This window comes from Kogia breviceps, chromosome 20 (genome assembly GCF_026419965.1).
Source record: "Kogia breviceps isolate mKogBre1 chromosome 20, mKogBre1 haplotype 1, whole genome shotgun sequence".
NCBI lineage: Eukaryota > Metazoa > Chordata > Mammalia > Artiodactyla > Physeteridae > Kogia > Kogia breviceps.
In genome coordinates this window covers 16,639,052-16,656,326 of record NC_081329.1, presented here as the reverse complement: position 1 = coordinate 16,656,326, position 17,275 = coordinate 16,639,052, and positions in this window count along the sequence as shown.

Sequence of the window (17,275 nt, the reverse complement as noted above, 5' to 3'; positions counted from 1 at the left end):
ATCATTACTATCTTCTTAAAAGCAAGAAATATCTGTGCAATATGAACTCATTGTTATACAGGGTAAAGTATTTTGTAGTTTACTTCCATTAAGAGCAAGGTGGGGAGAGGAGGAAACAGAGTGACTCACAATGTTAAGACTTGACAAACACAACCTCCGCCATTTGATCAAGGTCAGCAACAATAGTCATACTGATAATATATACCCTTGATATGATGTGATGAAAATGACACCTCAGTGGTTTTTCTTCTAATAATCCAGAACCCCAAGCTTATCATGAGAAAAGCATCAAATTATAATAATGGGCATTCTACAGAATATCTGACTCGTATTCCTCAAAACAAGGTCACCAAGGGCTTCCCTGGTGGCGCAGTGGTTGAGAGTCCGCCTGCCGATGCAGGGAACACGGGTTCGTGCCCCGGTCCGGGAAGATCCCACATGCCGTGGAGAGGCTGGGCCCGTGAGCCATGGCCACTGAGCCTGTGCATCCGGAGCCTGTGCTCCGCAACGGGAGAGACCACAACAGTGAGAGGCCCGCGTACCACAAAAAAAAAAAAAAAAAAAAAAGCAAATCTCCAAAGAAAAAAGCCACATGACCATTTGTTTAAATTCTGATTTTATCATCTCAACTTGGAGTATAAGAAAAGAACAAAATATCACCTGTATATCGGGAATTTTCAACAGAACATTTGTAATTTTTTTCTCCTTTTATAGAAAAAGAGTCAAAATGATTATGGTTAGTTTACATACTGAGGATCTTATTCTCAAATATATCATAAATTAGTGATCGTGTACTTAACAAGAAGATTGGGCCAGAAGAATATTTCACTTGGAAAAAACAGTTGAGCCAATTAGACCATCCACTTCTTCACCTGGTAATTCTAAGGAAATAATCCGAAAACCCAGTGCCTGATATCACAGACATGGGAAACAGACCAGTTGAAAAAAAATTAACCTGCTCTGACAAGAGCCAAGGTAAATTCCCCAACATAAGGAGGCTTGAGGTATATGTCTTCAGACACTGTTAGGAAAGTGAACCCACAGATTTCCCCATAAGAAGGACCTAAGACTTGACTCCAGCTTAGCCAGGCCCCAAGACAGGTCAACAGGACAATAATGTTTGCCAGCCCCACTCAAGGAGAAGTGCCAGACTGTGAACTGGGGGGTCAGGGGAGGGAGACTGGACGAAAAGAAGACCAATGGGACTAGAACTAACTTTTTATTCTGTCTAATTTTCACCAATGAGCACATGTGATGTTTCTATTCAGAAAAAAAGTGATAGTTTTCAAAAATGGTTGTTGTAGATTATATATAACATGGGCCATGTTCATGATCTAAGTGCTGAAGCAGGTTATAAAGCGGTATAAATTCTATTTACAACTATGAGGAACAAATGAGTTTGGAAGGAAAAAAAAGCAACAAAATGATATGGACGGTAAGATTATAAATGACTGTTTTTTTCCTAATGTTTAAACCACCTATAATATAGTTCTATTTTTAAATCATTTTAAAGTATTTTAAACATAATTTGTGTCCAATCATTGTGCAAAAAATATAAACGAATGACCTTTGTGATTTACGTGTCCAATATTGTCACACTTTCCAGCCTTTAAACAGATTACAGGATGACCAATGAACCTTATTAAATGCATATTATAATTATTTTTTAAAATTCGGTGCATTGACAAATAATTTTGAAAACTGGAGACTTAAAATGGAGGTAATTTCCAAGTGAACATTCTTTCTGGTCTCACCCTTTAAGAAAGCGGAGTAGTAACCATTGACTGATTGACCGTTGGCATTATCAGCATTTTAAATGTGACAAATATTCATTCAAACGAACCAAATTTTACCTCTAATCAAGAATGACAGAGTCACGCAGAGACTAGTTATATTCCCACTAAAGCAATCAAGCAAAAAATTTCTTTCAGGTGAGGTAAAAACCCACACAGAGATTTTTATGAAAATGTGGGGTTCCTTGCTGGGAGGAAAATCCACAAGGCTGGAGAACCTTATCTCCTGCAACTGTTATTCTTCAGAGTATTTCAAGAGCCCATTGTCAGAGAAATTGAACTTGACCCTGCTTTTGATTTAGAGTAATTTCTTATCACAGAACTGTCACTTCCCAGCATTCCAACCTCAGGCGCATGATGAGCTGTGGCCTGAGAGGAGCTATAATCAGAGATAAAGCAACTGGTGATAAAGTATGAGGTGCCATGAGTTTCCATATAAATCAAGAGAAATCCCTTCTCTATCCAGTTAAATCATTTATAACTTTATTGTCTTACAGGAAATACAGCCTGTGTCAAAAGAAAGGCAAAGTCAGAATCTGCTGCTAGAATTCCTATAATGTCTATTTTCTCAACAGTGCTTTAGCAAACTCTTTCAGTCCTGAGATTTGAAAAGAGCGTTACTAATTCAGAGTACATGTCTTGACCCTACTCTGGGCCTGAGGGTAGAATCCCATTGTGTTGGCCGTTAAGAGCTCACTGTCGCCCCCTTTTCCAGAAATTGCCCTCAACTGGGGGGAACTGCCTTATCCTCCCCCTTCTCCTCAGCCACAGCCCCCAGTTACTTGCGGAATGATTCTGGGGTTCGGAAGGACAAGCACCTCACTTTTTGAGCAGTTGATACTCCAGAGCCCCACTCCCCGAGCCCCGACCCACACAACCTGCCTCCATGTCTTGGTTGGCCAAAAAGTGCGTTCGGGTTTTCTGGAGGCTCTTAAAACCCGAACGAACTTTTTGGCCAGTCCAATATTAGCCCAAGGCCAGATTTTATCCTACTGGGTTCTTTCTCCCTCCCTTCCTGCCTCTTCCCCTTTTCCTGCTTCACCTCCTTCCTTAAAGGGTTTCCCCCAAATGCATTTCCTCCATAAATTACAGGCACCCAAATTCCTGTTTTAGGGTCGCCTTTAAGAGCCAGTGTAAGTTCAACAAACAAGTGTTGGCTTCTCGGGCATACGTGACAAGGCCTGAGAGAATGATATGGGGATAATGTTTGGGGATAATGTTATGACAACAAGATTCGACTCTTATACTTGGACCTCATTTTTGCATCCAACAACTCTGAAATTAGCGGCAGAAGACAGGATACCCTGTCTGCCCTCCAAAGGTCTCTATCCTTCCCAAAACTGAAATGCAGAATGCCTCTTGATGCCCCAAGGTTCGCTGCAGTACCTTGCCCTTCCTCGTCTTTATGTGACTTCTAAATCAATCATTTTACATATGTGTGAGAAGTTGTTTTGATTTGCTTTAATTCCTGCTAAAGAGAATTTTAATTTACATTTCAATCACTGGGAAAAAAAATTTTTTGAGCAGGCCCTGGGGATAGAGCAATGAACACAACAAACAAAATCCTTATTTTTATGATGCTTAAATTCTAATTGTGGAATGCCAAAAATTAAAAAAAGAAAATAAATAATAAGCATACTTTCTAGTAAAGAAGCAATTTCCCAAAATAATATATATATTCAACTTTGTCTCTCAGTTTTAATATAACATTTTAAACAAACTATCTTTCCCTCCATACACTGCATTCTAGAACAAGAAGCTTAATAGTCATTGAAATGTTTTGTTTTGTTTTGTTTTTCTGTGGTACGCGGGCCTCTCAATGCTGTGGCCTCTCCCGTTGCGGAGCACAGGCTCCGGACGCGCAGGCTCAGCGGCCACGGCTCACGGGCCCAGCCGCTCGGCGGCATGTGGGATCTTCCTGGACCGGGGCACGAACCCGGTACCCTTCATCGGCAGGCGGAGTCTCAACCACTGCGCCACCAGGGAAGCCCCTTAAATGTTTTAATGAAATATAGATTGACCAAAATGGTGTAATTCCTATGATGTAATTCCTCAGTGGTGGTAAGTTGAACGAACTATTGTTTGAAAGTTGATACTAGGTTTACCCAATAATTTAATTGCCCAATTATTTGCATATTGATGGGGCTTTGGGAATATCACAGTATCCAGTACAGCCTTTTTTCACAATATACATCAAGATTGTGTTTCCAATTAGACCACTGGAGTAATAGACACATTCACTGGGGAGATGAGGCCAGGTCAAAACAAGGAAACACATACAGCTCTAGCTGCAGAAGAGATTTGAACACTACTAGATGCTGAGATGCTTGAGGATGGTACCATGTGTCCCCAACAGAGAAGATACTAAATAAATATTTGTGGAATGAAAGAATAAATAAGTAAATACATAGACCCATATAGTGAAAACTAGCATTTTATGTTTCTTCTTGCTCCTTACTGGCTCTGAGGAAATACATCATGTAATCTTAGACAATCATTTCCTCAGAGATAAAGAAAATGACTTTAAACCAGAAGGCATTTCAGAAATCACTTTGTGACTTTACTACATACATTAATGATTATTGGGGTGATGTTTCAGATTAATAGGTCATACTCATCATAGCTGTAAAAATACGTACTATTGTGTGAAGTAGCTAATGTCTAAAACGTAATGGACAGTTTCTAATGTAAACATTTTCAGGGACATTTTAGAAGTAATATTCCCTTCCTCCCATCTTTCAATACAGACATAGACCAAAAAAAAAAATCAGTCAATCTATCTATCTACTCCTTTTCATTGCTGAACCCCAAATTGACTCTGAACAAGTAGTCCCATTGATTCTCTAGCTAGCTTCCTTTCTTGACTGTTTAAGAATCACCTACAGTTTGCTTTTGAGCCCTTTGTAAGATATTCCTCAAATTCTTATTCAGTCCAACTTGTTTTGCCCTGCCATTTTATACTTTGTAGATATTTAGTTGTCTTTAGATAAACTAATGTTTAAGTTTCAAAGTTATCTTCTTCCCTGTAGTAGCTGCTTTGACTTTGCCCATTACTGGTACTATGAAAATTAAGTAATATATCAATACTTCATATACTTAGTATACTTAAGCTTATCAATTAACAAAATTATTTTAGCTATAATTAAAATATAAAATTTATTCTCATCAAATATGCAGATTTCACAGAGCTGGAAAGCAAAGTACTATAATAAAACTAGATTAAATATCATTCGCTGGGAGGGGTTGGATGTCAAACTCAAAAGATGAATTCAAAGCCTTGTATTTATATTCAAAAAACTCATTGCATAAGTACAGAAGGGGAAGATATGAAACATAGGCAAAATTTACTTGGAAAAAAAATAATAAATTGGAGATTTAACTGCAAACTCAATGGGATCAATATTGAGATGGGACAGCTTAAAAATTAAATCCAGTTTTAGCTGGGCTGATAATGTAACATGAAATTACAGTTCTGCTGTAATCTCATATTTCTCAATGTCTATTCAGGAATATTTCTCATCTAAAGACTACTTTAAAAAAAAATCACTAGCAATGTTTTACAACGTTAATGCTTGATCAACTTGACTCACTGAAGTATGTGCTGAAACAATTGGAGCTACTTAAGAGTGAGATAAAGTGCTCCACCAGGGATATCCAAAGAGGAGAGAGAATGAGAGGACAAGTAGAAAATGTAGAGTCAATGAGGTGAAAAGGAAGACCTGAACAAAAAGCAATAAAATACTCTTCAATCAAATACAGATGAAATGCTCTCCATTTTCTGTGGGAACATCATATGCTTAGAACTGAAGGACAATATCAAGTCAATGAACTAAATACATGTATCCATAAGTCACAAATAACTAAATGGGCATCTACATTTATCTTCTCTCTCACTGCCTGGATTAGATTTATCATTGCAAGTATATACATTGCTATTGTTTGCATAACTGCCCAGGATAACGTGAAATGTTAAGTGGTCAACATACAAGTAGGTCCTAATGACACATTTCAACAGTATATCATGACTGTTGGTGAAATGGTATCAAATGTATTTTATTTCTTTTTAGAAAGTTTGACTTCTATAATGTGCATTTCAGCAAATGTGTTGTTCATGGCATTTTTAAATCGCATGTAACTCTTTCTCCATCTCCAGAGTCATATGCCACTTCCCCCAAAAATAATTCTCCAACCTTCTGAAGAATATATCTGAAGGTATATTCTGTGTTTGGTGTGTATTTGAGAGATAAGAGAGAAAATGCATTATTTTTTACATTTTATCTGTTTGTGTACTGATTTTAAATACTGTTACTATTATTAAAATGTGTATTTTGCAATAATTATATCATGATTCCACTAAAATCTACCTGGCAACTTAGTTTCCTGTGATCACCTATGAGTGTTTTATGTTTTCTCTAAATACAATGAACCTCACACAGTTGTAATAATTAAATGTAATTCCTTTCCTTATAGTCCTGATACTTCTCCAAGTCATCTCAGCTCAAGCCACTCTCTAATTAAGAAGAGATGAAAAAAGTAGCAGGTATTTTGGCAAGTTGATTTTTAACACTCAATAACATTGTTTCCCTCAAAAAAAAGCAAGCTATAGAAAATCCTTCTAAGATTCTTACTTTATTCTAGTAGTAGGACTAGTTCAGAGACATGGTACAATATCAAATTCAAATGCACTAATACTACAATAATAAGGCTCACTTTTAAAGCATCGCTGAACATTAGAATATAATTTAATGGCTGAGCGGCTAAAAGAATTTAATCTCCTTCCTTCCGCATGTCACAAGAATTGCTGCTACTCCCAGCGGCATCAGGTCCAGCAGTTGGGGGGGAAATCTAGCTTGAGGAGTATAACAGGTTTGTCAAGTCTAGAAGGAAGCATGTGATGTAAATGTATTACATGTACATGAAACCACCATTTCCCTTCCTAGGAATGTTTTGTCTTGACATTGCCATCTTTTCTTTTCCTCCAAAAGGAAAGATAAACAAAATTGCAAAGAGCTATCTTCATTAAATTCACATCATCCCCAAGTTCTATAAATATGCAGCTAGACATAACCAAGTTTTAGACACACATATAAATTGAATCAAAGGGGAAGAAATAGGAAAGATTGAGACTGTAATTCAGCGATTTAATGTTATCCTTGGATCAATCCAGACTGATTTTTTTCCTCGCAGAATGATTTCAAGAAATTTCTCTATGCTATTATAATCTCAAAAGGAGAATAATGAGAAATGAGGCAATGAATATGAGTATATGATATGGTGGCTATCATCAGGACGCTATTGATTACACCATCCATTAAAACACACAGAGGCCTTTTAAGAGTACCCATGAGAAAAATTCCTCTATGATTTTAGTACCAGAGAAAATTCTTATTTTTATCTTACAGGAACAGTGATTCTTTCAGCCCTTATGTTTCTCTGTTTGTTCTAGCTACTGGAAAGTCCAAGCCAAAGTTTTAAACCCCTCTTACAAGTGAAAATGACTTTCTGTTATGCTTTTGTCCCCTAATCTTTCATTTAGCTCTACATGATTATCTTATTACTTCTTCCCTCACACCTCATGTCTGTCTGAAAGTCGACCCAAATTCTCTTTTTTAAAAAATGTATGGAACAAAGTGCAACATAAATAGATAGTACATTGGGATTTTTGTTATATTTTAAAGGAAATCATTATAATTATTTAAAAGATTCCTGTTCCTACTTTCAACGGAATGCCTTGTGGTTTTATATGCAAAGTTCATTAAGCAATACAAAAGAAAATATCTTCCAAGACAATGTCACAGACAGTGAGGGCTAGTTCTACATAACTCTTTCTTGTTTGACTCTTTGATCAATAGTTGAATATACCCTTGCCTTCTGAGTACCACACTTGCTTCAGTTTCTTTCTACCATACTGATTGTGAATTCCCAGTCTCCCCTCTCGTTCCTGAGATCATAATTTTGGAATGCTTAGTCTTTGGTCTCTTCTTTGTCTACTCTCCCTTTCTTGGACTCACATCCAGTCTTATTGCTTTAAGTACCGTCAATATGTTGGCAAGTCCCAAATGTGTGTTTCCAGCCTAGACCACTCTTCCAAATTCAAGACATATATCCAACTGACTGCTCAAAATCTCTCCTTGGGTATCTAATAGCATATCAAATTCAAAATGTATTTCTAAAACCAAACTCAGGATTTTCCTCCCTAAACATGTTCCACCTGTAGCTTCCTCACTTCAACTGTTGGCAACTTGATCCGTCCAGTTGTTCAGGTCAAAGCCCTGGAATTATCTGACTCCCCTCTTTCTCTCCCACTTGGCATCTAATGCATCAAGAAATTCTATTGGTTCTACCTTTAAAATATTTCCCCAAACTCATCAAGTCGTACCATTTCTCACTGTGCCCAGACTCCCTAGAGTCTATTCTTCAAGTGGAAGCCAGAGTGAACTTTTTAAAACCTAAGTTGAATCATGTCACTTATCAACTTCAAGCCATAGAGTGATTCTCAACTTAAAATGAATCTAAAGTTATTACAATGTCCCACAAGACTCGACAAGTTCTAGCTCTTCCAATACTTCTCTGACTTCATATCAACTTCCCCCTCCCCAACTGTGCCCAGCCACACTGGCCTCCTTGCTGGGGGAACCCACCAGGCACCCTCATTGCCTTAGTGCCTGTGTTCTAAGCTACTGTCTCTGCCTGGAAAGCTCTTCTAGATATGCCTTGACAACTCCCTCACCCTCTTCAGGTCTTGCCATGAATTTCATCTACTCAATGACAAACAATTTAACATTGTATCCTTCCAACCTCCTCCCCTACATCTTCCACCTCTCCTAACCCCCCCTTATTTTGCTCCAGTTTAATTTTTTTCCCCATAGCACCTATCACATTTTAATATACAATATAATTCACTCATTTATTGTGTTTGCTATTTTTTTCTCTCTCCCTTCACTAGAATGGAATTTCCAGAAGGACATGAATCTTTGTTTTAGGCTCTGATGTTCTCCAATCATCTAGAGCAGAACTTGGAACATAGTAGGTCCTCATTAAATATTTTCTGAATGAATAAATTATGAGAGGCTCATAATGTGATTAAGGGAAAATAGTCCTATGAGAATTTAACAAACTATACTTGTGATATTGGAAAATTATGAATTCTGCCCTGTATCAAGTCTGTTACCTGTATATCACTAATAATAATAGAAAAGATTAGTTCTAAAGAACTTCAACAAAAATACATCAAGCAAAAGGTTTCTCAAAAGTTTCCTTATACTCTGAGCCCACAAAATTCAAAATAGAAATATTAGCTGTTTCTCAATGATCTACCTGACATATTAAGAATACTTCCCAATTTATTCTATTATCTTCTAATGTTTCTCTATATACCTTCTTTGTTAGTGTCATTAATAGTGAAGTTCTGATCAGAATAACCTAATTGCTGTTGATAAATACCCTTAAAAACTGGCAAAAACATCAGGATAAATTCAGTAACTAAATACTCCTCTCTCTTTATCTGTGAACATAAATCTATGACTCACTATTAAAAGTATTTTGCCTCTATCCTCCCAAAGTTATAACAGTTCTGAGTCTTTACAGAATAAAAGAATAAAAAGGCTAAAGTATTTCCCTGATGATTCTTATTATACTTTTTTGTGTGTGTGTGTGTGTGGTACGCGGGCCTCTCACTGCTGTGGCCTCTCCCGTTGCGGAGCACAGGCTCCGGACGCGCAGGCCCAGCGGCCGTGGCTCACGGGCCCAGCCGCTCCACGGCACGTGGGATCTTCCCGGACCGGGGCACGAACCCGTGTCCCCTGCATCGGCAGGCGGATTCTCAACCACTGCGCCACCAGGGAAGCCCCTCTATACATTTTTAATATACAACTTGTTAACATTATAACTTATTATAACATACAACATAAGTAAACTTAACCATCACCATTTCCTCACCTTGAAGGGAAGCAGACCCAGGGGAATCTAACCCAAGAGGACTTTTGTTACTTTATTAGATGTTCTGGGACAAACTGCAATTCACAACTTTGAGAACATCATGGCCACCCAAACCTGGGCAAATTTCCTTCTACTGTATTTTTTTTAGGCTACTACTCTGAGGAACAAGAACAAGAGGACACAGGTTAGTTTATGGGACTTACTGAATACTCCTCTTATATTAGAGTACAATTATATATAATGGGAAAAAAATAAAACCCTGAACTATGTGCTCAGTCTCTAAAATCAGAGGCCCTATGTTCTCACTCGAATCTACTGATACTTCACTTTCTGCATGAAATAGAAGCCATCATTTTATTTTTCAGTAGTTATCTGTTTTAAAGCTATGAATAAATATGATTAAAGTAGTCAGACATCTCAAGATTGAAATACGAATCGTGGACCCAAATCAAGAGCCTTTCATTTTCTGTGTTAATGAAGGGGAACGCAGTGAATAATATACGCACATAAATCCATTCAGACATACTGATCAGTCTTAACACGTCCTTCAGCGTGTTTCATACCTATTCTCTCCATTCTGCTTGACTGTCCCCGCTCCCTGCAGTTCAAGTCCCCACCACGTCATACAGTCCTGCTACCAAGCTTCCTCTCTCTCCTTGCACACTTCAGGGTTTCCTCCTCTTTAATTCATTTTCAGACAACATTCTCAAGCATCATTTTTATCTGGAAACACCTATGATTGCTAAAACACTCCCCCTGGCTTTCAGAATCTTCAAGGATTTACTCCCAACAAACATATGCAAACTTGCTTCCCACTGGCCCATTAGCATTGACAGGAAAATCCAACTTTAATCAGTCTTGTACCTTTAGTAACAATACCCTTGTCAGCAACCATCAGGACAATGACAAACCCCCAAGTACCATGGCCAGGGTCCCCTCACTCCCAGGGAATGTCCTCCTTGCCTGGCCCCCACTGTACCCCACTCATCCACATTTGCCCTTCAGGACCTGATTCAGCTCCATGGAAAATTTATTTCCTTTAGTTTTATTTAGTTTATGATCGTTTTTGTTGTTTACTTTTGCCAAAAGACCTATGGCCTTGGAAGACAAAGCTTACCATCTTTAATCTTTAAAAGCTTGTCTATTATGGGAAAGTGATAACGGACAGTTAGTGAATGTGTTGGAGTATGTATTGTAAATTCTTAAAACTTTTTTTTTCCTAATGCCTCAACATCCCCACAGACAGGTTGTGAGCATCACCCGTCTCAGGGGACTAGGTGTCCCAGTATGATAAGGGTGGCCCCCCGCTGCAAGTTCCCCTTCTTTCCCTCCCCATCCCCCCACGGTGACCTAGTGACATTCAAATGCACCTATAATACTGCACCCTGACCCCAATAAAGGCACCTTCCACGGGTCCTCCCTCTCCCTCAGCTCCCCACCTGCCCTTGGTTGAGTTTACCCTTTGGAGCTTCTCCCATATGGTCTTCTGTGTGGTATGTGTTGCCTCCCAATTTAGGACCTGTGCGTATAATACATCTCTCTCACTTTCTTATGTCTCTCCCCCTCTCCATGGTGTTATTTCACGTCCATACCAGCGTGGCCATCACAAGAACCTCATTTTTAATTCTTACAATGCAGCGTATATAAATCATACCCCAATAGAAATGTATACATGTTCAAGTTTGTTCCTTTAGTCACTAATTTTGCCAACTACGGTTTTCATTTGTCTACACATGCTGATGCTGACAATCAATTTGCCAATATGGGCTCCTCCACGCAGATAATAGAACATTAGTGATGACTTCATACCATCAGCGTCACACAGTGGTACATTAGCTGCCAGACTGTTAAATGATTGCTGCTCTCAATAAGCTTACTTCTGGAAAGAATACTACAATATAGATGCTCGTTAAAATTTTGTTGAATAATCGCTTCCGTGTATGCAGGCATGAGTGAAAAAAATTACAAAACATGTTACAGGTCACAGGAATGCTATATTTAGAGAATGAGTGACTTTTTACTGAAAAATGTTTTTAATTTATATATTAATTTAAAATATATTTAATTGAAGAAAAGCATATACCCATGACTCAATGTCTATTTTGTATTTTTGACACTTAAATATTAGGTACTGTGTACCAGATGCTATCTGAAGGATATAAAAATGATCATGTAATCCTCATAATAACCTCATGTCCATTTTATGGATGAGAAAACAGAGGCACAACAAAGTCTCAGAGTCGGTAAGTGGCTGAGCTAGGATTCAAACCCAGACAGCCTGGCTCCAAACTCTGGGCTCTTAGTGACTATGCAGTGCTGCCACTCTGAGATTTTATTTTTAAAAAAAAATATGCACTATCACCCAAGGTTTAATATACCGTCCTTACAAAATGTAAGTAATGCATGTTTCTGACTATCCATGCCATGGGTTTTTGAACGTCTTACGACTCAAATAGCAAATTGTATTGAGAGTTCTTCAAGTGGAAATGCTTTGAGATCTTATTCGGCGGCCTGGCCCTGTTAAAGAATTTGAGAATTCTCTTAACTCCCCTCAACGTGAGATAACGCACCCAACAGAAAGCAATTTCAGCTCACACGATTAAGCAAGTGCCACCAAAAAGTCCACTGAGCCTTATTTGTATTCCCATCACACAACCGGTGTGCATATCGGGCCTCTGCAAAACAATTTTACCCACGAAGACACACTTCACCTGATGGTACCAAATACAGTCATCTTAAGAGAAGTTAGTGCTTCAAACCAGGAAATGTTCCATACTTTCATCACAAATACAGAAATACATAATTGTTTAAAGCCACTTCTATCCAATTTACGAGCATGATGTTTGCTAATTAAACATGACCTTGGACTTGCACAGAAAATGTGAAATACTCAGAGATGGCCATTTGCTGTCTCTGTCCATGCTCTGCGACTGGCTTATGTAGTTCATGGTCAGAGACTCCTGCAGTACCTACCCATCCACATTCCTGACTGGCTTATGTCTAGCAGCCATCTCCGTCCCATCCCACTCTTCCTTGTTAACCCAACTCCAATTCTGTTGAGATGGCAACATTCTCAGGGCAGGGGTACAGCTCCAGGGAATGAATCAGCCCGGCACGGTTCTACCTCCCCTCCCCAGAACCCTTGTCAGAGAGTGGTTTGCACATAGGCATGCTATCCACTTCTGAGCAGTGAGGTGAAGTCTGCTGGGACCTTCTGCTACAAAATTTCTCCCCTGGAGAAAAGAAAGATGCAGAGCCCTGACACCACTGAGTATTAAATCAGCCCTGGAAGTACCTGTCTCTGGACTTCTTTTTATGTGAAATTATAAGGATCTACTACCAAAATGGCATTTAATATGCTCTGCTATCACTTGCAGTCCAAAGTACCTTAATTTACAGACCTTACTTGATTTGCTTTCCAACCTGCAAGGCCATTGTCCTAAGTATGCACATGCTGCTGTACCTTAACCTCTACATTAACAGAATTTCTCCTCACAGATACCCGATTCTTTTAGCTTTCTCTCATATGTAAATTATATTGATTTAAATGAAAATATAATAATTAGAAGATAAAATGTATGTCTGGAAAATTTTTGATGTCTGAATTGTAATGGTGACCGCCATCACTGATTAAGATGGATTAAACTGTCCCTGACAGCAAGAAATCTAGCCAATGTTCTGATTACACACATTAAGTTTGAGCAAATATTCAGAAAAAAGGTCGTATTTTTGTCAAGCTCTTACATGGATCCCTGTGAGCACACAATTTTCCTTCTCTGAATTCTGAAGCATGCTTACCACCTGCAGATACTGAGAAAACTGACAAACAGCTTCTGACAAATAGGCAACTATTCTATAGCAACATGACACTGGGAAACATATACTGTGCCAAATAGCATTTTATATTGAAGAAAATACACTAAATTTTCACATTGTGGGTCAAGTTTATATCATATTCGGAGAAAAGCTTCCCTCTTCCTTTTTCTTTTATAATACCCTTGTAACAACCTCAATCAGAAATCCAAGGGGAAATTAAACAATATGCAGTGACGGTCTTAAATTAGAAAATTGTTCCTGGGCTGGACCTCTTACTGAGTTTGCTAGGACTGTGTACTTCAATTTGAAGAGACAACAATGGTCACAGAAGACGTGCAGGATGCTATAATGCGTCCACGTTTTGGAAACAAACATCAGGAAGGAGAAGCAAGGTTATTCAAACATGAAATAAATATTGTCATAATGTATTTCGGGGAGGAAACTGCTGTATATTAAAGTCGTGGGATAACACACCTTGGATTCCAAATAGATGAAAGTGTTGCCTAAAATCCATAAAGCATGATTTTATTTTATTTTTTAAATTTTTTTTAAAATTAATTAATTTATTTATTTATTTTTGGCTGTGTGGGGGTCTTCGTTTCTGTACGAGGGCTTTCTCTAGTTGCGGCAAGTGGGGGCCACTCTTCATCGCGGTGTGCTGGCCTCTCATCGCGGCCTCTCTTGTTGTGGAGCACAGGCTCCAGATGCGCAGGCTCAGTAGTTGTGGCTCACGGGCCTAGTTGCTCCGCGGCATGTGGGATCTTCCCAGACCAGGGCTCGAACCTGTGTCCCCTGCATTAGCAGGCAGATTCTCAACCACTGAGCCACCAGGGAAGCCCCATAAAGCACGATTTTAGAAAAACAATATTGAAAGGAAGATTGGTTCCTGAAGGAGAAAACCACTCTGCGATCAACAGACTCACTGTGCTGGATGGCAGGAACCAGGCGGCAGTGGGCAGAGAGTCAAACAGAACTTAACTGGAGCAAACATTTCCAGGTGGGACGAAAGCCACCCTTTGTCACGTCGGTATACAACTTCAGAAACTCAAAATGTAACTCTCCAACAGAGACTTAATAAAAACTGAAAGACTAAGATTGAGCCCTTAGTCTCGTATACCGTGTATGTTACTGTCAGGATAAGTCCCACACATAGATACGAAAAACATTAAACATTCATGAAACTCTTTCTATCAACTGCCCACTTCCTCAAGATTTCATTTCTATCTTGAACAGATGGCAAGCCTATCAGTGTGTTCGTTAGGACCAGAACATAAACACTGTCTGATTCAATCATTCTGAAGCCAATTAAAAACTCAACATTTACTTTGAGTAAAACATATTACTATAAGAGAGCAAACATGGGGAAATGTAGTCAATTTATTGCCCCATCTCCTGAGAAAAATTTGACATAGTACAATGTATTAATAGAAGAAATAATTTACCTCAGTTTAGCTATCTGTTTCCACCTGAGCTCTCAAATGAAATTGGCCAAAGATGTTAGAATTCCTTTCTCAAATATGCATTGGAATTCCCCAATGATAAAGCCAACACGCACATACACACAGGCTAATTTAAAATCTTGATTCCCACTATGGAAAGTCAATAAATAAAGCAGAGGCTACTCCAGCAAGAGTCTGGGTTCGGCTTATCTTGTAGCCACTTGTAGCTCAAATATTGAAAACTCCAGGCACTATCAGGCACCTGAAAACTATCAGGCACTATAACACAGTAACTACCTTACATTACTTCATTGACTCTTTATAATAACCTATTAGGAAGGAGCTAACTATTATACCATTTGACAGATTAAGAAACCGTATCTTTGTGTGATTAAGCAACTTGCCCAAGATCACACAGTTAGTATGTGAAAGAGTTGTGCTTTGTACCCATGAGTTTTGATTCCAGAAGACATGCTTCAAACACTATGCCCTCTCTAAGAGAGTAAGTTTTTCTAAGCCCTTTTAAAGAATTAAAATTAATAGATGAATCTCTTTAAATCTAAGTATGGCTAGAACAAATTATTTTCATGCATGGCATACAAACAACTGAAATATTAATCATAAATCATTCTCATTTCTTCATTAAAGCATTATGAGAACATCTTTCTACTCCAAATTACTATGTATACTTAAAGGAAATAAAAGGACTTTATAAATATTATATAATTCAGATTAGATAAAAAGATGGATTTTAAATATTCATACTTTAGATTTTCATATATACTATAAAATATGAATTTTAAATAGTACAAATGTTATATTAAAAGGTAAATGAGTATCTTATATATCTGATATTCATCACCAGAAGAGCATATATTATTGATACTTGACATGGCCTAACTATAAACAATTCTAGGCGCTTAAGAAAGAATTCATAGGCATGGCCCCAACTGGGACACAGCACTTCAGTGTTAAAACTGGGGAAGGCACAGGGAAACTGAGGTAAGTTGGTCCGCCTAATTCTGAAAGAGTATCAGGTACCAAAGAAAGCCACTGTCCAGGAAAGACACAAATATCTGAGAAAAGATCCTTATGATGTGATTTAATGCTAGAAAAATGTATATGGAATTATATACTTTTGTGAAATTGGGCAATTATAATTTCTTCTGCTTAATCAGGCCCAAATTTTCCCTACAGCTGGAGAATAACTTAAAAAAAAAAAGTTTGAATGGTCAAATATGACAAAATTCCTCTGCTCAGCTTTACTTGATCTGAGAGATAAAGCATCACCCCAAATTATCTTTACATGCAGCTGTAACTGACATATCCAATATTTACTACTTTAACACATATTTAATGTACATTCTGATTGGAGGATGTGTTCTACAAATTCATGACATCCCTGATGTTTGGCTAAAATTGTCTCACGATGGTCCAACTGAGGAAATGTCCTACCGTGCATAGCCCAAAAGGCTATGTTTATATTTTATTACTGATATTTAGTAGATGGTAGCAAAGATATTTCAATTAAGGTAAAGGTGAATTTAAGATTGAATTTCACTATTTCATGGCCGGGACAAATAAAACTAGTTTTAGACCCAGTCCCTTCATAAATTTGTCCCAGTGACAACAAATTAAACTAGGCAAATAAATTAACTGATTTAATTAAATTCCTCACAACTAGAAGAAAAATAATTAAAAGTGCAAAAAGAAATTGCATTTTTAACATACAGCATAGATCTTAGAAAAGAATATTAAGTGAGAGACATTGTCCCAACGTATTACATACAGCATAATACCTTTCTAGAAAGTTAAAAACAAAAAACAGAAACAAACAAAAAAATGCTTTTGAAGGGATAAATAGAAATGCAATGAAACCATATAAAAAGGAAAGAAAGAAAGAGTTACCAAAGAAGTGGGAAAGAAGTGGGGACCATTTGTTTAGTTTGGGTTTGGTGTTCATAGAGCTTATTACATTATTTTACATAAAAATAAATATATGAATGAGTGAAAGCAAGCCATGCCTAGAAAATGAAGAGAGAGTGTCATGTAATAAGGGTTACAATATTCCCAATTCTGAGCACTTAAAGCTTCTTAAAATAACATGTAAGCTTATCACCCTATTTAAATCCTCACTATTGGAGTCAGGGAGAACAGGTAGAAGATCCAGATTAATCTTCCTATCCCCGGGGTGTTCTTCCCCATTTCAACCTACATAACTCTGATATGTTCTCTCAGAACTTCAAAAGCTTCACGTGTATCATCCACAAAATAACAACCAGGTCAAGA